We start from the raw sequence: 27,604 nt of genomic DNA on the forward strand, positions 1-27,604 counted from the left end.
GGTTTCCGAAACGTTCAATTTGGATCCCTACGGGTGAGGTGGTGAGAGGAGCTAGGACCCTTTCTTTGCAGCCAATACAAGTTTCATTGGGCACTGTCCTAAGACTCTCTAAACAAGAAAACCCAGTCCTTTGCAAGTTTTATGGCATCCTCTTTTGACCCATAGTTCCTTCTCTGCCATTGGTGCTGCTGCCTGCAGTTCTATGATCTGTGTCTCTGGGATGGGTGTGTACCAATTCTTCATCAACATCTGTCTTATCCTCTTAACTTTTTGTTTTTCTGGGAGGGTCTATGTCTCGCCAAAGTGCACAGCATATTTTGCATGTGCATCAGCTGTTTTAATACCCCTTGATATTGAACCATCACCATTAGTGTGGGCCTGGCATTTTACCAGTGCTACCCCTTCCGGGTAATTAATTACTTCAATTAGTTCATCCAGTAGGAGAGCATGTTGTACCGGAGTACCGTCTGCTCTTCTGAATCCTCTTCTTTGCCATTTTATTAATACTGAATGTACCGTTGATGTAACATATGCACCGTCAGAGTATATAGTTACTCTTTTCTCATTGCTTTCTTCTAAGGCCAAAATTAGTACTACTAGCTCTGCTGCTTGCGCTGAATAGTGTTGTGGTAGTTGGACACATTTTACTGGAACGTACATACAGTCTTCCCTTAATCGTATTACTGCTGCTCCTGTCCTTCTTATCCCATCGCTTTGATCAATTGTTGATGACCCATCTATGTACATTATCTCCCCCCCCTAGGGAATTTTCTTCCACTCTCCTGGTACTTGAGTAAATTTCAATTACCTGTGTGCAGTCATGTAGATGCTCCCTATTTTCCACTTCTTCTGCTGTAAATCATGCTGGGTTAACATTACTCCACCTTACTATTTTCAGCTCTGGTCTGGAGAGTATGATCTCGTAACCTGTAGCTCTTTGAGTGGTCAGTGTGGATTTTGGCTTGTTCAATATTGCAAAGAGGGCATGCTCCACGTACAGTGTGGTGGGTTATCCCATGGTGATTGAGGAGGATTTTTCTACTGCAAATGCTGCTGCAGCTAAGCTCTGTTCACACGGGAAATGACCCATCATTATAGGATCCAAATGGCCACTGTATAATGCCACTGGTTTGTGTCCCATGCTTGTCTTTTGTGTCAGAACTGCTTTCATTACGCAGCATCATAATGTGAGAATATGTAGAATTGCTCTTCGTAGTTGGGGGTAGCGAGTACTGGTGCAGTTGAAATGGTGTGTTGTAATTCATTGAATGCCTCTGTGATTTCTCTTGTCCATCACAACTTCCTTTCCCCCCTCTGTGCTTCTCTAAGGGCCTCGAGGAGTGGTCCTATATATGAGCTGTAGTCAAAGACCCATGCCCTGCAGTAGTTGCATAGGCTGAAGAATTGCTGCAATTCTCTCACTGTCTGTGCCTGTGGTGTATTCATTATTGCTTGTGCCCTTTGTGGTGCAATGTTCCTTCCTTTTTGTGAGATGATCTGCACGATATAAAGCACTTGTTCTTGACAGTACTGCAGTTTTCCCTTGTTAACCTTGTATCCTTTCTCAACCAGCACTGTGAGCATCTTTACAGAGTCCCTCCTGCACTTCTCCTCAGTGGTGCTGCAGATGATGATGTCATCTACATATTGAAGCACCGTGCTTTCCATCTCTATTTTTCCTAAATCCATTTGTATTACTCTGTTAAAGATGGATGGTGACTCGCAGTACCCTTGGGGCAGTCTAGTAACATTCTTACACTGTTTTTTGTGGTAAGTGAAACTCGTTAAATCTTGTGAATCAGGGTGTAGAGGTATCGAGAAAAAGGCATTTGTGAGGTCAATCACAGTGAATTGTGATGCCTCTGCTGGTATCCCACACAGTATGGTTGCTGGGTTAACTGCTATTGGGTACTCTGCCTCTACAATGTTGTTGAGAGGTCTAAAATCTTGTATGAAACGCCAGGACCCTCCCTTTGCCTTGCGCCAAGGGTACACCACAGTGTTGCATGGTGACTCTGATGGTACTAATATTCCTCTATCCACAAGGGCAGTTATTGTTTCATAGATCCCTTCATCAGCTTCTTTAGATAGTGGGTACTGCTTCACCCTGGGCAGCATTGCACCTTTCTTTAGCTTTATTTGTACTCCTCCAATGCTCTTTATGCAGCCTACATCATACAGACTAGTGGTCCATAGAGAGGCGGGTACAGCTGCTAAGTCTTCCTCATAGAAGGGTACTTGGGTAGGGGTGGGGGCTTCTAGTGCCATTGCCATTTTCTGTGCTACCTCCTTGTATGTCACTCTCAACCAAATATACACGCTCATCTGGAACACCTATCTCCTGCTCCATCTGAGAACAGCTCCTCATCTGACACCTGTGTTATCCTGCATCCCTCTGCTTGGGCTATTACTGCCCTCCATGCTTTCCCCTCCCCATCCTGGGCGTGGACTGCAATGTAATCTGTGGTTGCCACAATACTCTCTATGTCCACTGATATTATTGCCCCCTCCTCTTCACTTGTGGGTGTTTCTGGCCTAAAAAGGAAAGCTGCTGGTCTCCTCCACCCCTTGCCCTCAATTCCTGGTAACCATGCTATTGCCATGTCTGTTCCATATTGGAAGAGGTCCCCGTCCACTGGTTCTGCTCTTGCCACTGTTTTGCCGCAGTACGCCTGGAGTATGTGTAGTGCTGTGAGCATGTGTATGCCTGGTGTGGAGCACACTATTCCCTTGTCAGTAAAGGATATAGTCATATTCAGTCTACTGATAATGTCTCTCCCTAGTATTTTTACTGTCAATTGTTTTGAGTATAGCAGTGGTAGAGACAGGTTGTGATCTCCAACAGATAAGGAGATGTTATCAGTGAAAGGAAGCAGCCCTCTAGCCCCAGAGAATCCTTGAGTGTGCATGGCTTCACCTGACAATTTGAACTTCCCCTCCCTAATACAGGACCTAGTGGCCCCTGTGTCAACTAGGAAAGAAAATGTTTTGTCACCTATTGCCACCTTTATGCTTGGTTCCTCCGCAGGATTTGTTGTTACCGATAGGATGGGACACATCAAGGACATCTGTGGGCTGTCCTATTGTGGGTATACTGACTGTCCGCTCTCTTTGTATGGGTTGTGACCCAATATTGCCACCCTCCCTAACTGTGTCTGTTGTATCGGTGTGTTTGCGGGTAGTAGTTTACCATCCTGTATTTGTGTGAGCTGTTGTACTGCCTGGACGTGTTGTTGTGCTGTTGCCACTTTCTGTTGTGCCTGTTGTTGTGGTTGTCATTGTGTGTATGTTTGTGGTTGTTGCGGAGGTGGTGGTGGTGCTTGTTGTTGTATTAGTGTTTCTGTCCCCTGTTGCAGCTGTTGTTGTTGGTAGAATTGTTGTCCTCAATTGTAACCCTGTTGCCCTTGCTCTCCCCATCCTGTTTGTGCAGGTCTTGCTCTGCACGTGAGTGATATGTGTCCTATTAGTCCACATGTCCAGCATGTTGGTGGCTCCCGTGCTTACCATGGGTATCATCCAGGGTTGTCTAAGTACCCTTGATGCCTATATTGGTTGTGCCCTCAGAACCCTCCCCCTTGCAGCGGTGCTGCTGTTCCAAATCCCCTCCCTCTCATTTGCCCTCCCCTCCCAGTAGTTGTTTGTGTATCTGTTTACCATTTGTGTGTATCCACATCCCATCTGTGTTGTGTATGGGTGTTGGGCTGTGTATGGTGGGGGTGGTGGCATTTGCTGTGTCGTCATTTGTGCTTACTGTAGTGATGCTGTTTGTTATTGTGTAGTGTCTGGTGCCGGAGTGACCTGGGCGGGGCCTGTTATCGGCGCACCTTCCATGGCATATTTGGACAGTTTCTTTTGGACTAGTTTCGCCTCCTCTGCCTTTCTGTCTTCCTCTTTCTGTTTCAGCTTTTCTTACCATAGCCTACAATGGTGCACTATTGTCAGCTGTATCTCTGGCCATGCCTTTGCTTCCATTCCTACTAATTTCTTTAATTGTCTCTGTACTGGTTCTGGGAGGCCTTGAATCAGTATCTGGTAAATAATTGCTAGTGTTTTGTCCCACGGTTCCTGTGTTACCAGGCGTCAGTTCTCCAGATTTTCCCAGCTGTAATCAACAGGATCTTCATTCTCACTCATATTACGTGACGTTATTGCTCCTATATCGGAAGTTTCTGGGTATTGCACTCTCAGCGCCAGCCATAACGTGTGTCTGCAATTTGCAAATGGTGCCCCATCATGTGATGTGTCACTTATAGTTACCCCTGGGAATCCCACCCTCTTCCAAATGTCATCTGCTGCGTCACCCAGTATGGAAATTAACATTCCCTTGACATCGCTCACTGCTAATTTTTGACCTGCAGTTTGTTTTTCCATTTCATATATCCACTTCCCGACCCCTCCACTCAAAGATGGTAGTCTGCATTTAATGTTTTCCTTGTCTGCATGTTTCCATGGGACATATTGTGACCTTGCTCCCCCTCTCTCTAGTAATGGCATCAGAGTGTACTCCTTCACCTCCTCTGACGTTCGCCTGTATGGAGATGTGTGGATGTATTCGTTCTCCTCTTGCATGTCAGAAAGTTCTTCAATAAAGTCGGTAATGTGTTGTGTTACCATATAATTTCCTAGGCTCTTGTTCCTCCACCTGACCCTTCCTGTGTGTATCAGCTGGTTCTTCCATTCTAGGTCCTGGGAGGGCTCTGAGTCTATTAACATATGGTGTGTGTTGTGCTGGCAGTGTCAGTGGCCGTGGTGTTCTTTGTTTTAGTTGCCTTTTGTTTTCCCTCCCTGTGTTTTCTCCTTCCTATGTCTCACATTCCCACGATGACCCACAGTATGTGCGTGTTATGAATAATTTGCTTAGCCCCTCCGCACTTCCATGACTTCGTCCTCCGCAGGATCCCTCCTCCTCCTCACGGCAAAATCCATCTGAGAATCTCAACTCTGGCCAGGGAATTTTCCCCCCACTGTGGTGGTCCCTAAGTCTATGCCTGTGTACTTACCTATCTTCTCTGTGCCCCCCTGTGCCGAGGTTGTTGTTACCTCCTTATTGCTACATGTGTATGTCTTGGCCCCACGTTCCTTGCGTGTCTCTCTTAGCGCTGTATTGCTTTGCTGGCTTACTTCACCCCTACCTCCGCTCTTGCTCTACAAAGCTCATTCATTATTGTGTCGCTTACCTGTTCTAATACCCTTTCCTCTTCCTCCTTGTTGCTCCATATTCTGCCCTCCCTTGCCAGTATACTCTCTACAATTCTCCCCTCCTCATATTTTCGTGCGCTCTCCGATATAATCTTCTTCCTCCATAGTCCCATCTTCCTGTCATTTTCTTCTTGTTCCTCTTCTCTTCTCCTGACCTCCCTCTGCTCCATGCGTGCCACCTTTTCTGCAATCCCCCTTATGCGGTCCTCTTCTTGTTTCCTTCATTCTTCCTCTTGCCGCTTCAGCCCCACTTTGTCCCCCTTATCTTCTTTCCTCTTTAAATTCCTTTCCCGCTCTTCTTGCTCGAACGATCTGATCAACACGCTCTGTGCTTCTCTCACTTCTGCTAATTTCACCTCCTGTGTCATTCTTCCCTCCTCCTTTGTACTTATCCTGCACCCACCTGTCTCTTCTTTACCTACCTTCTTTACCGCTTCTTCCTCTTCCCTTGTTAACGTCCCTCGAAGCTTCAGTAAGAACTGTGCTGCTATCCATTCGTCTGGTCCTCTATTTGCTAAGTCTATTTGCACCTTTTTTATGTCCCCGGTGCTTACCTGTGTTGTTTTCGTGTCTGCTGCACTCCTCACACCCACCCGCTTTTGGTAGCTGTCTGCTGATGCATATGGTGGTGGGATATATGCAGGGTTGGAGTATCCTTCAGCTGCTGTTAATTGTGATTGTGTAGCTTCCATCAACTCCATCAGTGGATACAGCCCTTCTCTTTCCTTCTTTCCTTCTTTAGTTATGGGTATCTCTTCTTCACCTTCCTGTTTTACCTCTGCAACTGGGAACGATCCTTCTGATTCTTCCTCACTTTCCTCAGCACTAGGGGGAGATTGGGGCACGCTGCACCCGCCCTCTTCGACCACCTTCTCCTCCTTTAATCCCTTCACGGTGAACATCCCTGGAACCCCCGAGTTGCATCCCTGGAACATCTTCCAGAGGTCAAAAACTTATAGGTGACTCGCTAATTTCTTCCCCTTATATGTATTATTTAAATATGCTAGCAGTTAATGTTGGGTGCACATGTCAAAACTGCCGTTGGGTGGCCATGGTAGCCTTATTTTGTTGTCTGTCCCTTGTGTCCATTCGATACTGTACTTTACTATTTTATCTCTGCGCGGTGTTAGTGTTGCGCAGATATGTTGGAGTGGTGTTGTTAAGGTGCTGGCTCTGAGCCCTAACACTGCCCCTATCCCATAATACGTAGATATCTTTTAAAGCTTCACTTTCTCAATCCTACCATTACCTGGCCCTGTAAATTGGGGTCTTCCGACTTCCCGCTGCAAGAGAAGCAATTTTTATTACAGTACTTTTGTGCTGGGCGCCACTGCCCTCCTTGTTTTTACAACAATATCACCTTCTCCAATGCTTCTCCTTCCGGAACTAGGGCCCCCTTCGACCCGTGGCGCACAAAGCCCCCTGCAACTGCGTGCCCCACACAGCGTGCTTTGAGATGCCCGCCCTTCCTGTGCTGACGCTACTTTGCGCACCTGCAACGTACTTCTAACTCCTCCTCCTTCTCCTCTGCCCTCACTGTCTGTGCAGTGTATGCTCTTCTTGTCCCCGTCCTACCGGCCGCACCGCCTCTTAGTGCGACCCTCGTTGTTGAGGATGTTCCAGCGTTCTCCGTGCGCGGCCGCCTCGCCCCCTTTACCCCTCCCTTACCGTGTGTCCCTGCCCCGATCACTCTTGGAGAGAAAAAAAAGGACTGCGGTATCCTATGGACGCCCTATGGGTGACATCACCAACTACTACAAGGGGTTACTGGCACGTACAATTACAGTAAAAACCAGTGTACTCCGTATTTAACAATGTTATTCCCAGTGATCCCCACAGCTGTCTTCCCACCACACCTGGAGTGGAGTATTAATTAATCACATCATTATTATGATTGACTGCACACACTGCGTCACCTTGCGTGTGATACGCCCCCTCTCTAGGGGAGCTTAACCAGTCAACTGTCTTCCACACTGAGAAACAATCTAGCTACCTCCTGCAGGAATACGTCATCTATTCACTGAGCTAAAACACTCAATCAATAGGAATTCTCATCTATTCATTGATCTACAATGCCAACTCATAGGAATGCCACGCCCCTTCGCCACTCGATGACCAAATCTTTTCTTAACACCCCATAAGATCCACCCTAGTTACAATGCCTCCCGCCTCCCACTCAACATTGTATTGCTGGTTGTGTGTGCCATACTCACATCAAGCTCTCACCTGCCGATGCCGCTTGACTGTGGGCACCCCTCCCAATCAGCTTGTTGCCTACCCTCGTCTGGACCATGCCTGGACACTCGCCAACCGCGGGCAGGATACTTCTCAATTCGGTTCCCGACGGCCAATCTCTGGATTGTGCTGTCCGATCGTCTCGCAGTTCTGCAATCGTCCTGCAGTTCTCCAAAGAGGGCAATGGCAGAGGGGACCATGTTGCCGGGCCACCTTGATGCAGGCTGCCTTGCTGTGATCTCGCCCGTCTCAGGAGATCTCAGCAGTGCCTCCAACTTGTCGGGGCAATTTCCCGGGGGGCTGCAGGGCTGTCCGCGGACCTCTGGGGTTGGGGAGGCCCCAACTCCTCCCGCGTCCCAAAGGAGTATGAGTTACACACAAGAGCAAAGAGTTACTGCTGTTTATTGTACCAAACAGACAGGGGCGAGCTCTCCGGTCCTAGGAGTCCGGGAGAGATCTCGTTCCTGGTAGACTCGCAGGCCCTTTTTCTAGCTGTATGACGCGGCTATGTGCGTCACCTGGGAAAACTAGCCCCAAAACCTAACACAATCTCAGGTTGGCTTCCCGAGTGGTAGAGTCAGTATAGGTACATATAGAGAAGACTGTTAGTGGCAGGGGAAGGGTCAGGTAATACGCGTGGGCCGTCCCTAATAGTTGCTACAAGAGACTTGTTACAAGGGGACAATTAGTGATTGGCTAAACTGTAGTGGCATCAATGGCGATCCCCTCGTATTCTGATTGGTCCACCCGCGAGCTCCCAAGCCTGGGACCATCACTGTTCCCAGCTCGCCCTGTACCTGGTGCCGGCAACAAAGTATGACTATGTGTCAGTGGCGGACAATGGACAGGTCTGACTATTAGCTGGTGTGCGTACCTTTTCCATCGCTGTCAGTGTCCAATTTGTCTCTTTATTGTTGCAGTCTGTGTCCCAGACGTGAGACCCAAGAGTTTCTCTGGTCCTAGGCTTGGCATCGTATCAGGTCGGCCAGATAGCGTGTTGTGAGACCGTGGCTGGAACAGAATTATGAGCATTTCATTTGTATTTCGGCTCTGAGGAGTGTTTAGCAGTGGCAGGTGTAACCATGGGGCGGGGAGCGCGGCATGTAGATTGCAACATTGCAGCCTTGGCTGTGGGGCTCTCGTCAGGGTTCGTTCTGCATGATCAGCACCTTACAGTTTTGTCTGAGCTGCTCCGGCCTGGGGACTCTGGCTTTGCGGCCTACCTTGGCCTGGTTTATAGGTGGCAGTACATAGTCCATAATATGGGGGTCACGAGGGCCAATAGAGATTCATATCCATTAGTCCATAAACAGGGTTACATCTTCATGGTCATAGTGGTGAGGAAGCATCTGCAAGCATGTACACCAGCTCTTCTGGCGTCTTGCATTTCTACGGTGCTGTAGTTGGCCTATGTGAAAAATAACAACGATGCGTGTGTGAGTGTAAGTGGTCCTCTACGTCATAGCACTGAGTATGTTCTTCGTGTGGATTGGTGTTTGTATGACCAATGTGCTTGGTGGCATGTGTGTTCTTGCCCACTGGCTATGTCGTCATGGCATATCTAATGATGGCAGTATTTTGTGGTTGTTGTCTAATGGAGTTGATCCATATGGTTGATGTCAGCTCCACCTGAGGTTCCAGCACGTGGTTTAATTGACGGCCAGCTTCCCTGGATGTGTGTGGCGTGCCCACAGTGGAACTTGACATCTGGGACAGTAGTGAGCGGGTTGAATTCCTCTAGCGGTGGGTGCTTGGGTCGTGACATCCTAGGCCATGGTCTGGATGACAATCGGGGGAAGGGATCGTCCCATTTTCCCTCTTCAACGCTTAAGCGCTTTACCCCCCCTCTCTCTATCCACTTTGTAGTTATACATTCATCAGTCTGTGTCCTTTCTACCTCTTGCCCTCTGTCATCCTTCAAATCAGCTACCACATGTGTTCTTCCTCTCCTCAGACCTTCACCTCCTCACTTGGGGTCATTTTACGCCCCTGCATCCATGGGTGATGCAAAGGCACATGTGACACCTGACAGTTATGATATGATATGATATTTAATTTGTATCACGCTCATACACAATTGTTTCAGAATGTGACTAGGCAAGGGAGGGAAACAAGGGAGAAAACAGCACAACATAAAAACGATCTTACTAGGCCCAGTGACATTGAGAACGTGCAAGTGCATGGGAAAGAGAAAAGGGAAAAAGTGCATGGAAGGGGGAGAGTGGAAAGACCAGAGCCGAGGAGCACAGATAAATAAAATAAATAAAAATAAATAGAAAATGGAGGCAAACTATGGTAGTGCAGCCAGCAAGTGGCAAGTGCTGTGTTTAAGGCAGCAGACTGGGTAAGTCTGAATAAGTGCAGAAAAAGAAGAAAAATGTGGGGGTCTGTATGGGTGCAGATACAGTCCCCAGTGCAAGGGGTGGCCAGGAGGCAGTGCAGGAAGGTGGCATGGTGAGCAGGTACCTGGGCCCAGGGGACAGAGGGTGGCCAGGTGCATAGTACCAAGAGAGCAGATCAACAGGGGAGAAGGGGAGCGAAGGCAGATGCAAAGAGGAAGGTTTTGAGGTGCTTCCGGAACCGGAGATGTTTCTCCTCAAGTTTTAGAGTGGCAGGGAGGCTGTTTCAGAGGGAGGCCCCAGCTGAAGATAGAGATCTACCCCCAGTGGTTATGCAGAAAGTGTATGCCTGCAATCAATGGGCCGACTTGTGCCCGCATCCCAGAGCTGACTGACATGTGTTTGCAGAGTGCATGTTGTGCTGTGCTTAAAATCTGTTTGCTTCCCTGCCTGTGATTTCTCTGTCACTGAATTTTGATGTTGTTGATAGTGGCCCCCACTCTGTTATTTGGACTATAGGATGTTGACACTGGATGGTCCATTGTGATTACCTTGTTCCATATGGGAGCTGTCAAGGCTGTCCAGTTGCTTTATTGTAATGCAATGCATGTCCTTGCAAGCTTAGAATGTTGTTTCAGGTGTAAAACTGTACATGCAAGACAGGTGGGTACCTTGTGCAAGTATGCTTGAGGCACTCATGGGTGCACCTGTTGTGGTGTCATTGGTGGCAGGGAGTCTGGCACTGTGTGGGGTGATTTTTGTTTGCCTTGGACTGAGGTGACTGTGTCCTGCTTCATGGGTGTGGGGACACATGGTGATGGCCGTCTGGTGAGTCTATGCTTGTTGTTTTTTCATGGCCACTGCTTGCAGGGTCATTTTGATTGTGAGGGAGGCTATCATTGTGGGGCATGTATTGTTGAGTTTATTGTTTTGTTGTTGAGCTTTTCTGAGGTGAGCACGTTCACCTGCATGGGTGCAGGGACACATGGTGGTGGGAGCATGGCCAGTGATTACTTGCAGTTTTTGCATGTGACTTGCCTGCGGCGTGGCATCCCGTTTACTCAGCTTTTCATGGCATGTCTACCGACACTGGCAGTCCACTCCTGGTACTTCTGCCCCTTCTGTGGGTACTTTCCAAGACAAATCCACTCACAGCACTAGACAGTCCTAGCCCATTGCTTTGGTTTACACACAAAGTCCCTTTGCCCTCGCAAGCCCCTGTTTTCCACGGGAAAGGGATTTCCATATAAGGTATTTCCTGACCTGAGAAGGTAGATAGAGGGCCAAAGAACAATATGGCCCAAGAACAAGTGAAACATATTGTGACACTTCTATCTTAGGGTTCCAGTCACCTTTCGTAGACATTTTGGGTAATAGCAAAAGTGCATAAGAACAATAACACAAACATTTTTAAAATATCACAGCTGCCACAAGCCTGTCTTAGTTGCATATAAAAAGTAACCAAAATGCCATTATATAAAAAGTTATAGGGATACAAAATATCCAAACTGCACTGCACCGTATGGTGACACATGCAATTGTAAAAATACAACTCATTAAGAGAGACATAGGGCCTCATTCCGAGGTGGGCGCAAAGGGATACCGGGCACCGTTAAGGACATTGGTGCCGGTAATCCCTTTGCGCCCCACTACGAGTTCCCTTAGCTGGTCCCTTCGAGTTCCCTTAGCGGGTCCCTTCCTTAATGCCTGGTTTTACCAGGCGTTAAGGAAGGGACCCGCTAAGGGAAATCAGAGCCAATAACGGTACCGCAAATTGCGGTACCGTTATTAGCTACTTCCCCCTTCCCATTGAGCCCTATGGGGGCTCAAATGGGAATGGGGAATGGTTTGGTGAATGGGGACTTAACGGTCCCGACAAGGTTGGACTGGACCGGTAAGTCCTCATCTCACCAAACCGGACACGGGGCCTCATTACGACCCAGGCGGTAAGTTACCGCCTGGGCCGTGACTTTACCACCATGGCGTAAACTACGTTTACGCCATGGTGGTTGGCGGACTTACCGCCCCATTCCGAGGTCGGCGGGGCGGTAAGTCCCCAATCCCCATTTACCCTTCCCCATTCCCATTTTTGCCCCATAGGGCATAATGGGAGTGGGGAAGGCGTTAATTACGCCACCGTAAATTACGGTGGCGTAATTAACTCCATGGTCCCTTAGCGCCATGGATTTTAACACCCGCTAAAAGCAGGTGTTAAAAGCGCCATGGCGCTAAGGGACCCCGTAATTGGCGGTAAGGGGTCGGCGCAGCTAACGCTGGCGCTAACCCCTTACCGCCAGGGTCGTAATGAGGCCCACGGTACTGGTATGGGAGGTAGTCATGGCGCAAATAGCGCCATTGCTACCTCCATACTCGAAATGAGACCCATAGTCTCTCAGTGCTGATAGTTTTATTGTCATGTACGGGCGTACGAGCAATGTCAAAACACTTCACTGTTGCCGGTGCTTCTAATTGTTAATTAGTGGCGTTACGAAAGCTTCGTACTCTGTTTACCTTGTACCTTGTATCCCTCTTGCTGTACTTTTTCACTCCCCAACCCTCCTGTTACCATGAACTGTCTCGTTTCCTTGACCTGGACCGCTAACCGGAATCGACTTTGGACCGCCCTTTGCTCTTTTTCATTGCCCGACTCGTGTTTGACCTCGGAATGCCTACAGGCCTTCTTGCCTACGCCCATTGAACTTTGCTGCTGTATGCACCTTCGGCTGCTTCCTGACTCCGTTTGTCTACTGTACCTCTTCCTCTTGACTCACCCGGACTTCTTTTGGATTTGTGTTTGGATTGCGTGAACTCTTTGGGTTTCATGGACTTTGGAATTTGGGACATCCTTGCTTTGCCCAGTACACAGTCTAGAGACTGCCAGTGTGTACTAAGGTGTCCTCGTGCCATCGGGATAGGGTGCTGGTCTTTTGGATTTTAGAATTTTGCCTTCTCGCTTCCTCCTATATGGCTGCCTGACGTGGCTGAAAAAAGGAACAAATACGGTAAGCCATTAGTGTCTTCATTGTGATAACTTGTGTGCTAAAGGGAGGAGGGGGCTATTATTTCAAGTTTTGAGAAACCAGGAATATACGAGAGCGCATGGACTTGCTTTGAATACTCTACCACATTTGACTGCCCTTTTGATTTTGGCTGGTCATTGGCTCTTGGTCTTGTCTAGAAGTGTGGTTGGCTTTACATTTCATGTTGTGTTAACCACTCACTTCGCTTGCAGGTCCAGTGCCTATCCTATACCGATTGTATCTCATCTGGCTTCGCCTGTGCCTGCTCCTGTGGCACCTGTCGTCATCTGCAGTACCTCGGTATCATATGGCATCCTTTCTTTCCTCTGATTGACTGCTCTGGTTGTCTATTTCTGAAACCAGAGGGGTACATCAGGAGGAAGAATTCATCGGCTACACTACGTGGGCAACCCTCATCTGACACTAATGGGCTAGTAAGTTTCCCCATAATAATAAGCAAAATTAGCACGGGAAGTAAATCAGAAGGCTTTACTGACCTCTAAAAGTCAGGATAGGATTCAAAACAAGCACAAAATATGGGGTATTTTAGAAATCTATGCAGGAAAGGGTGCACAATGAAAATATTTCCAAACACCTAACTTTTAATTAAATTTCTGTAGAGTGTCTAGCTTCAGCCTCTTGCTAATAGTACCTAACAAGGTTGCAATATGCTAGTCCCAGAAGCCACTCTCTTGGTGGCATGTATCCCTAAATGGGGGACAATAGTCTCTAAGCTAGATTGAACACACCAAGCAAACTGATGCAGTTCATTAGTAGGCTGCTTTTGGGGTGTGAGGTGTGTTGAGGAAGAATGGGAAATACATTTAAATAAAGAAAGACAGATTTGCCATAACATACAATAACCATGATAAACTCAAGTTGACCGTACCTCCTATAATGTCACTTCCCCAAAACCCTTAGTATTATTTTTTAACAGTCTTTGTATTCTGTTGACTTTGCCACTGCTTGTCCTTTCTGTGGAACTTACTGGCAGGCACACTTTAATGAACTAAAAACTGCTGTTTGGGAGAAACTGGTGCCCAGGTCACTAGCACCCAGGTTATTAACTGGAATGGTCAACTGGTGAAGACCAATAGGTTGCTCATAAATGAGTGCAAGCCATCAGATATGTCATGAGGGATTGCCCCTCGGTGGGAATTGGCAAAGAGGAAATGTTCATAAGATTGCTCTACAGTTCCGGTTGGCCTTCCTGCCTATCAGTTAGACCTCCTCAGGTCCATCTATTTGCCTTTTTTTTCATCTCCAATCCCTCAAATACCTTTCCTTTGGATTTCGGTTATTGCTTTATTTCCCCTGTATTGTTTTTAAAAGTCTTCATGAAATGGCCCTTCATTATCTGTCTTCTTTAATGTCCTTCTATTCACCTTCAGCTCTCCCTGTCCCCATTCCCAATGTCTTCTTTATGCCCCTTATCCCCCTTGTATTGCATCCCACTTTCACTTGTTTTCACTTTACCACCTTCATTTTGGGATAAACTCCTTACTGATATCTAATATTTTCCCTGCTTTTCTCATTTTCGCACTCATCTCAAGACATATTTGGTCTCCACTTAAATGTTTTCTCATTTGTTCTGGTTTTAGAAGTGTATTGTCTCATTTCCTCTTGTTACAGTGGTTTGACATACAGCACTATATATAAATTCAACAAAAATACTAATACAAAAATACGCGTTTAAGTCACAGGCACATACAGTGGCACCAGACACTGCTTTAAAGACTATGGAATGCAACACTTTTTGCGGATACAGAAGAAGGCTAGAACGTCGGTGGCACAACAAAAACACCTGTCAGCACATTCCTCGAGCAAAAAGTGTCCTCTTGTTTGCACCGTTATAAGAGCGACAAAATGATAGTTATCTAATTACAATCAAAGCAATCACTCTGTGCGCCCTGTATAATATATGCATTAAACATACACAACATCAATTCCAGGAAAATTATCTGGCAGCACTAAAGTCAGCAGGCACCTGTATGTCAGGAGGTAACAGTAAAAGGCTGCAGCTCAGCATTTGTTAGCACACATGCACACCAGCAAACAATGTCATGGCATCACGTGCACATATTATACGTTTCGTATTTGCAATGAACATGCGTGGGAACTTTTCTCTTTCATGGCGCTTTCTGGGACGAGTAGTCACAGAAATGCCCAGCATGTCTGACAAAAATACTAAATCAAAAATGCCACTGAAATATACAGAAAGGTCAACATTCTGGGGAGCCAAGAGATATGGCTGCTGAATCATGAAAGCATCAAGCACTGCATCACTATAAACCAGCACTGGACGATCCCAGACCAGCAAACATGGCACCCATGCCACATGGTCACGTTGCTTCTGTGTGCATGCCTCAATTGGAACACACTGCAACCGCCTACACTCTCAACTCCATGCAGCACTTACTTTAATTAATTTGCTAGATCTTTTCCGTGAAGTCATGCACTCTCATTGCACAGTATGTCATGTTTTCTCATTGTAAAGTACGGGAATCCAACTGAACTCACATTGTTGGTAAGCTGTGGCGTCCTCATGACAAATACAGTAACACAACCACAAGAAGATAGACACCCTGAATGTACAGAACATGTGTGTCGAATTGGCTCGGGGGAATACACAATGTGACACTAATGCCTAGTGGACAAGTATTGTATTTGTGTACTGCATTTCTATATGATTTGTGCTTTGTATATGGCAAACCTAGCCAAGAAGCAACAGAGTGCTGTTTGTGTCCTTTAGAGTAACATATGAGAAGGGAGTTTCAATATGTGGCATGGGATTTAGTTCATGTTTATTTGTTTATTTATTTTATTGGGCATTTGCAAGCCACTTATACAACAACACATTGTGTTTCAAAGCACCCACAGGGCAATGGAAAGGGAACAAGGGCACAGTAAGACAATGGAATATGATAACAGTGATTAGCAAAATACAGAAACTGACCTACTAGGCCTTGTGATCATTCAGAGTATGCAAGTGCAGAGAGAGAGAGAAGGAACAGGGGAAGGGTGTGTGGGGGTAGGTGCTAGAAGTTCCATAGAGGGGGGAGGTGCAAGAGAGCCAATTGCAAAGGGAACAGGTAAGTGCCAGAGAGCCAGTTGCAAGGCAATAGGTACCTGCAAACCAGTGACCACTAGTGGAAGAGGGGTCACCAGCCAAAACAATAAGTGCAGTGGTACCCAAAGGCACTGCACAGAGACACTGTCTCTGCATCCCTTACAGCCCCCCCTCCCAGCACTTGTTCTGCACTTACCTTGCACTTGCCAGCAGCTGGCCCTATTTATTATTTATTTTTTATTCTACTTACCCTGTTCAGCACTTCCCCCTCTCCCCTTCCCCTTGCACTTTTTCTCTTCCTCCTTCCCCTGCACTTGCGCGATCTGAATGACACCTGGCCTAGTAGGATCATTGTCTGTCTTTCCCCCCTGTTCCCCTCTCCCTGCCTCGTCGCGCCTTGAAACACTTGTGTATAGGCCCATTACAAATGCCATATCATATCATATCATATCAAGTGCAGGGTGAAGCGGATGCTGCATGCGATTGGATAGACGTCCAGGATCCAGAAGGACACATAAGGACCCAGGCCACCAATCACAGCAACTGTGGGCTTTAGCACAAGAGGGTGAGAGGAAAGGAGGAGGAGAAAAGGAAATTCTTGACATGTTTGTGGAACTTGAGGAGATCCGGCTCAAGAGGGAGAGAAAGTGGGGGGCTGTTTCAGAGGAGGGAATCAGCCGAGGAAAGCGAATGGCTGCCACTCTCTGCACAGAGAAGTGCTTGAAAAGCAGAGAGTTGGAGTTGGAGGATCAGAGGGATCTGGAAGGAAACTATTTGGTGAGAGCAAGTTGCAGATAGTGTGGTCACTGGCCCTAGACAGCCTTACGTATGATGCAGAAGGATTTAAATTTGATCTTTGCAGCAACCAGAGCCAGTCAAGAGATTTTAGGGCTGGAGAGATATAGTCCCTGGGCTTGAGGCCAAGGATAAGTCTTTCAGCCCTATTCTTGATTAGCTGGGGGGATAAGCGGAAGGTAGATTTATGAAGCAGTTGTTAGAGTAGTCCAGACAGGAGAGTACCAGCACAGTGGAAACTTTAAGCTTCTAGGGTAAAGGGAGGAATGGGAGGATGCCCCTGAGGAGGTAGAGTTGGAAATGGGCCTTCTTGGCAATGTCCATGATGTGAGGGATGAAAGAGAGAGAGGAGTCGAAGATAACTCCCTGGTTTCTGGTCTCTGAGGAAGGAGAGCCCATAGAAGGTGGCCAGAGTGAAGGGAGAAAAGAGGGAACAGGAGTCCCAATTGAAGAATCTCAGTCTTATTTGCTTTGAGAGAGAGATCATTGGAGGTACACCAAGACTGGATGCCAGACAGGCAGTTATGGATGACAGAGGAAGTCAGAAGAGATCCAGAGGGTAGTCTGAAGAAGGGTTGGGTGTCATTTTCAAAACACTGGAGGTGCACGGAGAAAGTGGATATACAGTGAGAAGGATGGGTGAGATAGAAGTTAAAGAGCCATGGTGAAAGGTTAGAGCCCTGGAGAACACCACAAGTGGAGATAGAATAGGTGAAAATAAAAAACCCAAGATAACCTGGGAGGGATGGTCGATGAGGAAGGAGGTCAGCCAGTCCAGTAACCGCTCTGAGATACCAAGGGTATCATGGAGCCGCTTTATGAGGATGGAGTGGTTGACCTATCAAAAGCAGAGGTGAGAACAGGTAGAATGAGAACAGCAGGCGAGTTTGAGTTAAAAAATAGATGTTCTATCCATGGGGGTGGGATAGTGATGCAGGAATGCAAGGAGCTTAGGTTGTGCCCTGCTATTGATTGAAGAGCAAGATCTTGAGTTCCTCCCTGACCTGCAACAGTTTTTGCACAATCCAGTTTGCCACTGGGATAGTGTTTAATTCGGCAGGGGTGTAGCAAGAGAAGTCATGTTTTTGTAAGTTTTCCTTTAATGCCAGTTTGACAGTGAACCTAGTGTTGGCCTGGCCCATGGAAGAATGAGACCCACCTGATCTATGAGGTTTTCCAGCTAGGTAGCCATGTGTGCAATCAGCATTTGCCTTATATATGATTAAGGCATAGTGCAGTATGTAAATCTGACAAAAACACCTTGTTAGAAGGCACTGTGACTGCACCAGTGGGGAGCATGGTAAGGTAGGTAAGTCATGGAACCCTCACAATGAATACTGCTGCACTCACCAGAGAGGATATATGCCCTCAACGAACAGTAGATGTCTAGGTGTTGTGTTTTCTCAGAAACATGCACAGTGTGTATGCAACTTTCCAGGATGAATTGCCTGAGTCAATGACTTACCCCTACAAACCAAAATATGTGATATGTTGCCATCAGGATAATTACATCCTATTCAAAACAGGTGAATCTGAAAGAGAAGAACAACAAGGTGAAATGTAGCAAATTGAGACAAATGTTAATGTTCCAAAAAATGTTAGGGTGGCATCTCTCCAAAGAGACACTGCAACACAACTACAGAAAAGCACAGAGGTTCTTCTTTTAGAGGATTTCCCAGAATTTTCAAAATGGTAGAGGAATAAATCCAATCTGCAGATGCTTGCTCAAATGAAGAAGAGAGAGGTAAGTTGAGGAAGATATTAATGGAGTACAAAGAGGTGTTTCCAAATATGCCATTTATTGCGGGCTTACCGATTTGCATGCTGCCACAATACCAGAAGGGTATGGTAGGGAGCCAATATTTGTGTGACTATATAGGTTACCCCTGGCCTGCCTGGAGTCCCTTGTGGAAATAATTAAAAATCTGGAATTCGAGAGATATCATTAGAGATATCATTAGGTCTATTCACAGTACTTCACATATTCCCATATTAGTTCTGGTAAAGCCCAACGGCAAATGGCGGTTCTGTGCAGACTTTTACAGCGAAAAACACCAGTTTTTTCTGCTTCTTGAAGCCATATCCCATCCCATCCACTCCTCATCACTCCTCACCTCTCCAGATATTATTTGATAAGTTTGACCAGTGCAATGTTGTGTTTTTTAATATGTTTTTGCAGCGATGTGTGCGGACACCGGCCGCTGTCCGCGAATCCAAGATGGCGGGCATTTCCAAAAATCTGACACACATCATGCTTTTCAACATCCAATCAGTGGCCACGTCTGATGTATATGGACACCACGTTGCATTCTAAGCCAATCCGATTCCTGTCCGCGGACCGAACAGGCAAATGGGTCCGCGGACCGAACCCAGATATTATACATTTTTTTTTTAACTACTTTTTGGTTGTTATACATTTTTTTTAAAACTACTGGACAGATTTCCACCACATTTAAAAAGCACACTTTCGGGGTCAAGCAGCTGCTTCTGCTGCAAATTTGGTGAAAATCTGTCCAGCGGTTTCAGATGGAGGAGTGAGTGAAGTTTTTCTCCATTCAGTCTATGGAGAAAAAAAAATGTGGGACCCCCTATAACTTTGCCGAAACCTCACCAAACTTTGCAAAAAAATTCATGGCAGGACAAATACTTTTTTTGAAAAGATTGGTGAGGATTTGTCCAGTGGGAGCGAAGTTATAAGCCACCCAAAAAGAGGTCTTCCTATGGAATTAGCAACTTAACCATAACTACACACCCGCTACCTTGGGCCGTGTAATAAATGTGCTCTCACTCCCTCACTGGCATAATCACTCCGCTAAACAGCCCCTTTACCTTCCTGCGATAAAAAAGGATTAAACAAACTCTGAAAGAGTGTCCACATTTGGAGTACAACTCTGAGCAACAATAATTTTCAGACTCCGCTTGTTCTTGTCTTAATAAAACATATTTGTTCATTGATAATGTGGTCAAATATCCGTATTGAAGAAAGTTTGCAAAACTGTAGTGCTACTTTTCCCCATTTGTCTGTCTATCTGAAAGAAGTACCAGCTGTAAAAATACATTTAATTAAAAGAATATACATTTGCACCAAGGCATTTTTTTCCCTGATTCAAAATCCATTTCATAATCTGCATGCACACAAAGAGTACACAATACAACTCATATGACATATGTACATTAAGGGCTTAATTTACAGAGCGTTTTCCAAAGGGGTTTTGCCATTATAAAATGCTTCTGTGAATTAGGCCCTACATGTTGTAATGTACATCGTGTGAAAAATAAAGAAACGTGTTTAAGTTTAATGTGTAAACATTTGACTGCATTGATAATTCAAATTGTCTACTTAAACAGTTATTTACAATAATGGTTTATATCAGTGATTGTTAAACTAGTCCAATGTGGTTGCTCTTGATGACACAGGGGATTATAAAACAGAACGATGATGACAATCAACGGCTTTAATCCACGTCATTTTCTTGTGCTGTATTTTACAATCATAAGTATGGATAAATGTGACAATTCTAAGGCGAAAAGTGAAACATTGATTAAACTCACATCACAATTTCTGTGAAAATTAGATTTCCTTGTTCTTTAGGCTGTGAACAACCTCATGATCTGTGACTTGTAAGCACCTCTCAATGTGAGATAATTGCTTTGTCGTGCTATCGCCCTGGAGTATAGTAGAGAAAAAAGTGTTCCGTTTCTTTAATGTAACCATTGGATGATATGTTTGATAAAGTATGCCATACGTATACAGCGTTAACAGCAAACGTGTTATTCACATATAAAATCCGAAATTACCTGTGAGAAAATTGTAAATTAAACAATGCAATTTCATTAGAAATACTGGTTAAAACATCAATCTGATGTACTGGAATAATTCATTGCGAAAGTGGGCTGGTAATTATACAAAAATAACGTATACCATAGGCTCACATTTCAGTTACAAGACAATGGGCCTCATTCCGAGGTTGGTGCTAGTCATGGCGCTATTAGCGCCATGACTAGCACCATTACCAGTGCCGTGTCCGCCCTGGTTCAATGGGGACTTACCGGTCTAGTCCGACCTTTGCGGGACCGGTAAATCCCCATTAAAAATGTCAATCCCCATTCCCATTTGAGTCCGCATAGGGCTCAATGAAATGGGGAGGGTGCTAATAACGGTACCGTAAATTACGGTACCGTTATTAGCTCTGAAGTCCCTTTGCGGGTCCCTTCCTTAACGCCTGCTAAAACCAGGCGTTAAGGAAGGACCCGCAAAGGGACCTCGGAATAGGGCGCAAAGGGATTACCAGTACCGGTGTCATTACCGGTGCCTGGTATCCCTTTGCGCCCGGGTCGTAATGACCCCCAATGAAACAACAAAATTTTCATTAGGAGTATGAAATACGCATTTGACCTGTAGAACATAATCCTTTCATGGAGTATTTACATAAACATTTACAATGGGCCTCATTACGACTTTGGAGGTAGCCATGCCACTTTTAGCGGCATGACTACCCCCAAACTGGGTACCGCGTACCGGATCTGGGTCCGGGGACTGAAAATAGGGAATTACCGGGCCATGGCGACTTTGGCGGGCCCAGTAATTCCCATTCTCAGGACCGGCAACCCAGTACATCCCCATTCCCATTTGAGCCCCGATAGGGCTCAATGGGAATGGGGAGGATGCTAACAATGGGCACGTTAATGACGGCCCCATTGTTAGCATCCTGGTATGCTCACGGGTGCCGGTAAGGATGTCTGGTCTGCACCAGAAGTCCTTATCTCCACCCGCGAGCAGACCCATAATGTGGCGGCCCATAATGAACGGCGCTGGTCCCTTACCAAGCAGACCCCAAGTGAAAGCAAAGGTTGAGACAGAAATCACAATTCCTACAAATATAAACATTGCCTCACAGGGCATTAGGCACCACTTTCCTGTGGCCCAAGAATTCACAGCAGAATCCACATGCTTGTCAAAATGAAAGTGGGAGAGCGTCGCCTCAGACTCCTCAATTGATGCAAATGTGCACAGTACACCACCTTGTGCAACACCACACCATTTTGTAGATTCACAGAATTTCAGAAGGTCTGTCAGAACACTTTCTTCAGTGAGAGGAAACAGTAGACGCATCCCCTGAAAAACCATATAATAGACTTCCCAGGTCTTGACCATTTCATTGCATGTAAGCTTTAGTCACAGGAATTTGTCAGCAAAGTGAACGTTTGTGCACACTTTGACTCTGAGATTAATGTTGAGTATGTTGCATCAATCTTCATCCTCAATGTATTTGGTTCTACCAACCAGTGAAAATGCTCTCCAATTCCCAGTACTATGCTTCCAAACTGGATGTTCTTCCTCAAATAATCTGTCCCTATGAACCAGCAATGGCACAGAACACTGTCTACATTGTGCACATGATTGACTTCTCCAATGTGGTTAAAACTACTATTGGATTCAGTTGTTGTTCTGCATCAATTACTGTAGCTCTAACCACCAACAGATTCCTAATGCCTTTTTTCTAAACCAGCCAAATGTACCTCTTCCTCTGCCATCTATAAATGGTAGTGTGGTGCAAGAGTATGTGCTTCTTCAAGGCATCCACCACTAGATCAACATCCAGCTCACACTGACTGATGTTGGTCAGACAATGCATGTGTGTATGTGTCTGCATTCTTTCTTTCCCCACTCCCTAAATATTAATACTTCCAAGAGGAGGTTGTGCTGCTATTGGTGATAAACTAATCATGCTAACCAGTGTTGCCACTCGGATACTTTAATCATAATTGTACCAAAGCTTTTCGCTTCAATGTATTGCTCAAGGATGTCTTACTTGAGTTTCCATAATTAATTGAACACTTATGATCCTTTTAATTGAGGCAGCACATCGTACGATGGATGGGATGAAGAATAGCTCTTACACCAAACAATAAGTTTGAATCAGGAAGTTGGCAAAATGTCTCTGTTTTATTCTCAATTATCTAAAACAGGGAGTTACAACAGACATCAACCGACGTTGCACAGCACAGTCCTAAGCATTTAATAAAAAGGCATTCTTATATAACAAATATGTGTCATACGTGACATCATATTACATGGCAAGCTAAGAAAACCTATGTGAGATTGTGATAGGACTAAGGGGAATATCTAAGTAAACTTTCTTTAAGGGATTGGATTGTGATTGGGTCTTTACAGTGAGGTGGACAATTTATGCCCTCCCCTAGGGCAAGTCATCTTCAACAGTTATTAGAAGCATGATACATCATTGTCTCTCAAAATATAAGGCCCTTTGTTATACGGCCCTCTACATTTGGTTGGCATGCTTCTACCCTTTGGGAACATTCAATAATCTAGCAGCACGTAATCTGTTACCCCAGGTGCTGGTGGGTGGACTTGTCCGTACCTCCCCACCCTATTAGCTCAACATCTCTCATTGCTCATGCCTTCTGTCATTCAGATTGTCTTTGAACTTGGCCTTGTAGTAGCTTTTATTCTCTGGGAATATAAGGAAGGGTGAGCATGTTCTTATCGAGGTTCATGTCTGTATGCCCACTTCTATTCCCATCCTGGACTCACGTGACAGGAGAATGCAAATCGGTCCATATTATAGCATTTAATTGTCTTGAATAAAGAAACTTGGCACTCATGGTGTTCTCTCTTTGCAACTTAACAAGGGATGCCTCAGCATCTCACATTCATTGTTCTTCAAAAACTGATAACCAGTTTTGGCTGCCTTAGCCTTTGACACCAGGACAAACAGCCTTTCTTTGGTCCATCTTCGAGGTTCAGCTTATTTCTTTGCTGGGACACACATAGAGCTATCAATCCTCCTTTCTCCACGGGTTGAGGTTACTAAAATTGAAACACCGAATGTCTAGATTATATATATAATATTGGCGGCACTGCCTGCAGCCTATTCACTATGTATAGCCAGCCTTTATGATTACTTAGTCTACTTGCCTTACAGAATCTGGACAGTTATTAAATGGCTTGATTTTTTGGCAATGCTTCTTTACAAATGCAATAATCATTATGCACATGAAAGTCTTCTAGATTCTTTACTTCACCATCAAATTCTATAAGGTCTATGCATTTTCTTCTTCGGCCATCCTTCTCAGTGCATCACCGTTATTTCTTGTGACGTCACCAGTAGGGTTGTAACGGTATAACAGATACCATGAACAGTTTAATTGAACTATAATAACCCTGATGTTGTTCATACCGGTATACCGTTGTAGGGCCTGCAGCTATTAAGTGAGCTTTTCAGTCTGATTTGGAAAGGCTGCAGTAAGCAAGTGATGCACATTCTGGGTCTTGCACTGTGGGATGTGGCGTTTGACAGACAAGAGCATAGGGAAAGTGAGGCCACATTAGTAAATGCAGCTTTGATGCTGTGACCGCTCTTTCTCTGTGATCAGTGGAGTCACGGTAAAGATCAGCCGATTTGTAGTTTTCCCAACAATTTGCAAGATGGGGAACTACACACTCCATAATTCAAAGGGGGGAATGAACTGGATGCCCTTCTGATGCATGTCCACAAAAGTATCCAGAGCAATGGGGTTGAGATATTTTTCAGGTCTATCCTCGATTTGTGATACCACCATGAAAGCATTGCTGCGTCTCAACTAGTAGGACAAGGTTCCTAATGCGCTCAGACCTGGGGAAAATGCTAATGATGGGGCAGTGGTGATGTAGTGGTCTAGGCCATATATGTGCCGATATGTATTTTAACTATATCATTTTCAAAATGTTTTTGTGCCACTATCTTTAAGAAGGTAAATTAACATGTATTGCAAGAATCATAAAAGAAATCAACAGCACCCACTGAACGCTGTCCTCTTAGGATTACATGGTCAGTGGTGACTCCAACATCAGACCTTTATAATACACCAGGCAGATGGTAAACAAGCTATAGTGATTTGATCAATATTCAACCTTTCTGTGAGTGTGCGTTCGCTATGACATTTTGATAAAAGAAACACAATGACATGGGCTTTCAGACATCACATGAGTGACTTTTCACGCTTTAATGGGATAAAGCGTTATTAAAACAAACTTTTATGACTGATCGCAGTGAGGGGTCATGATGCAATTGCCATGTGGTTCCAAAATAATGTAGGTGGAGGCCTATTTTCAAAGCGATGACCTGTGACTGAGCAGCAAGCTCATTGCTTAAAATGTGCATTTGAACACTTCCACTAGTCACTCTTTCATTCAAGGAGATCAACGAGTGACCGCCATGAAAGACCAAACCTGAAGCCGCCTTCAATTCCTGGAAGATCAGTTAAAAATGTGCAGAGACCAGTTTCAAAATGCTGACAATCTATGACCTTTAAGAAAATATTTGTTAAGATTAGTTAACTCCACCTCCTATACTGCGATAACCATGATATACTGTCATTTGGCAAGAAGGTCATCATACCACCATAAAACCAATACCGTGACTTCCCTAGTCACCAGCCTCTTTTCTTCTCAGCTTCATATTCCTTTGGGGATTTCCCTCAGGATACCGTCATCTCTCCGATGGTACATCAGATAGGGTCTTCTCAATGGATACCTTAAAATGCTAGCAGCCAATGGAAAAAAACTCTAAAGCAGGTCTGCTCTGGGAATAAATCCTTTGAGACCTTGGCTCATCAGTAATGGGCACATCTACATGAGTTACTGGTATGAGGAGAATCAAAGGGACCTCTACCTTCTTTTGATCAATAAAATAATAAATCAGAAGGAACAAAAAGGCACAAAGATTAATATTTCTTACATATATTGTGAAACAACATATTCATCCCCACCACTTGTGCCATTCTGGTATCTCTTCAGCTTGCTCATTCTCTGAAATCATACCATTTTCAAGATTCTTCCTTTTTTCTATGCTCAATTAGGGAAGGAAAAACACTACTCTGGCAACTGTAGTATATTTGGTATTTGTAGTAGCTCCTCTATAATTTCTATAAGCAGCCTCCATATGGATAAGCTTGAAGAATAGACACAAAAATGGCAAGCATGATACGATGCAGATTACTTTTGGGGAGAACAATAAACTCAGTCGAACAAGTATTCAGTAAGCAATGAATTGGGATACTGCTCCTGGTTCCAATTGTCGAAACCAAACTCAAAATCCAGTTATGGGGTATTTATGATGCATCAACAACTTTCTAGATTTCATTTTCAAAGAATTCTGCGACTCAAGCAACAAGTTTGCACGCCTGCTATAATATCTATAGAGGGTGTCCAGGGAGAGCCAAAGTCCAAATGCAAATCTGCATTTATCAGTCAATTTGATGGTTTATCATCCTTCTTCTTCATCATCGATCGAGTCTGCACACACTGAAATTCTTCTTGTCTTGGTTCAGGATCGATCTTTGGGGGGGCCATGACCTACCGGTATGCAGCCTCACGTAGTTCAGGTGGATCCAAGCTCATCTGCCTTGAACTTTTACTGCTAAGGGAGTAATGTCCTCCACTAAATAAGGTCCAATGAATCTTGGCTCATGCCACTTCCTAGTGAAGTATCTGATCAGCACAGTGTCACCAGCAAACAGTCTCAGTACTGATAGTAATTCGGAAGATCTGGTTGCTGAATGGTTTTCATCTATGTTGTGAGACTGAACCCACTGACGCTTGAGTTGATCTGAAATGAAAGGGATCCTAGCAGTCATTCATGACACATATTCATTTAATTTATTTCCTAACATTTTTGCTGTACTCTAGGCATCATGTCTACTCCTCGATGGAGGAGCTAAAGGCATTTTTATTTGTCTTCCAGTCACTAGCTCATGGGGTGTGAGGTGGTGGTCCGACCCAAGCTGATTCCTTAGGGCATGTAAAGCTGGCGGTAGGCAATATAGCCATCCCTTTTTCAGCATCAACTTAAACTTGGAAACCCTTTCCTTAAGAAGACCGTTGAGTCTCTCACAAACTCCATTTGCTTGCAGATGATATGCAGAAGAAAACTTGTGTTTAATGCTCAAAAACAAACCTAAACCTATTTGTTCAAATGCTTCATTAACAAAATGTGGCTGGTTATCGGACCTCAGCACTTCACACACTCCCCATCTTGGAAAGACTTCACGGACTAAACATTTTGCTGCAAAAATGGCATCAGGGTGTGTACAAGGACCTGCTTCGATCCACTTAGAGAAGAGACACACCACCACTAACAGATACCTGTATACATTACATACTTGAGGCATATCAACATAATCGATATGTAAATGCTACATAATGTCCTATGAATCTTGGCTCATGCCACTTCCTATTGAAGTATCTGATCAGCAAAGGGTCACCAGAAAACACTCTCAGTGCTGATAGTAATTATGAATATCTAGTTGCTGAATGGTTTTCATCTGTGTTCTGAGACAGGCCCCCCTGACGCTTGAGTTAATCTGAAATGACAGGGATCCTAGCAGTCATTCATGACACATATATTCATTTAATTTATGTCCTAACATGTTTGCTGTACTCTGATCATAACTTCTACTCCTCGATGGAGGAGTTAAAGGCATTCTCATTTTTCTTCCTGTCACTAGCTCATGGGGTGTGAAGTGGTGGTCTGACCCACGCTGATTCCTTAGGGCATATAAAAGCTGGAGTTAGGATATATAGCCACCCCTTTTTCAGCATCAACTTAAGCTTGGCAACACTTTCCTTAAGAAGACCGTTGAGTCTCTCACATATTTCGTTTGCTTGCAGGTGATATGCAGAAGAAAACTTGTGTTTAATGCTCAAAAATAAACCTAACCCTATTTGTTCAAATACTTCATTAACAAAATGTGGCCATTTATTGGATCTCAGCACTTCACACACTCCCCATCTTAGAAAGACTTCACAGACTAAAAACGTTGCTGCACAAGTGGGATCAGTGTGTGTACAAGGTCCTGTTTCAATCCACCTAGATATGGGACACACCACCACTATCAGATTCCTCTATCCATTACATACTTAAGGCATATCAACATAATCAATA

Source organism: Ambystoma mexicanum, chromosome 1p (genome assembly GCF_040938575.1).
Source record: "Ambystoma mexicanum isolate Mex_15411 chromosome 1p, UKY_AmexF1_1, whole genome shotgun sequence".
NCBI lineage: Eukaryota > Metazoa > Chordata > Amphibia > Caudata > Ambystomatidae > Ambystoma > Ambystoma mexicanum.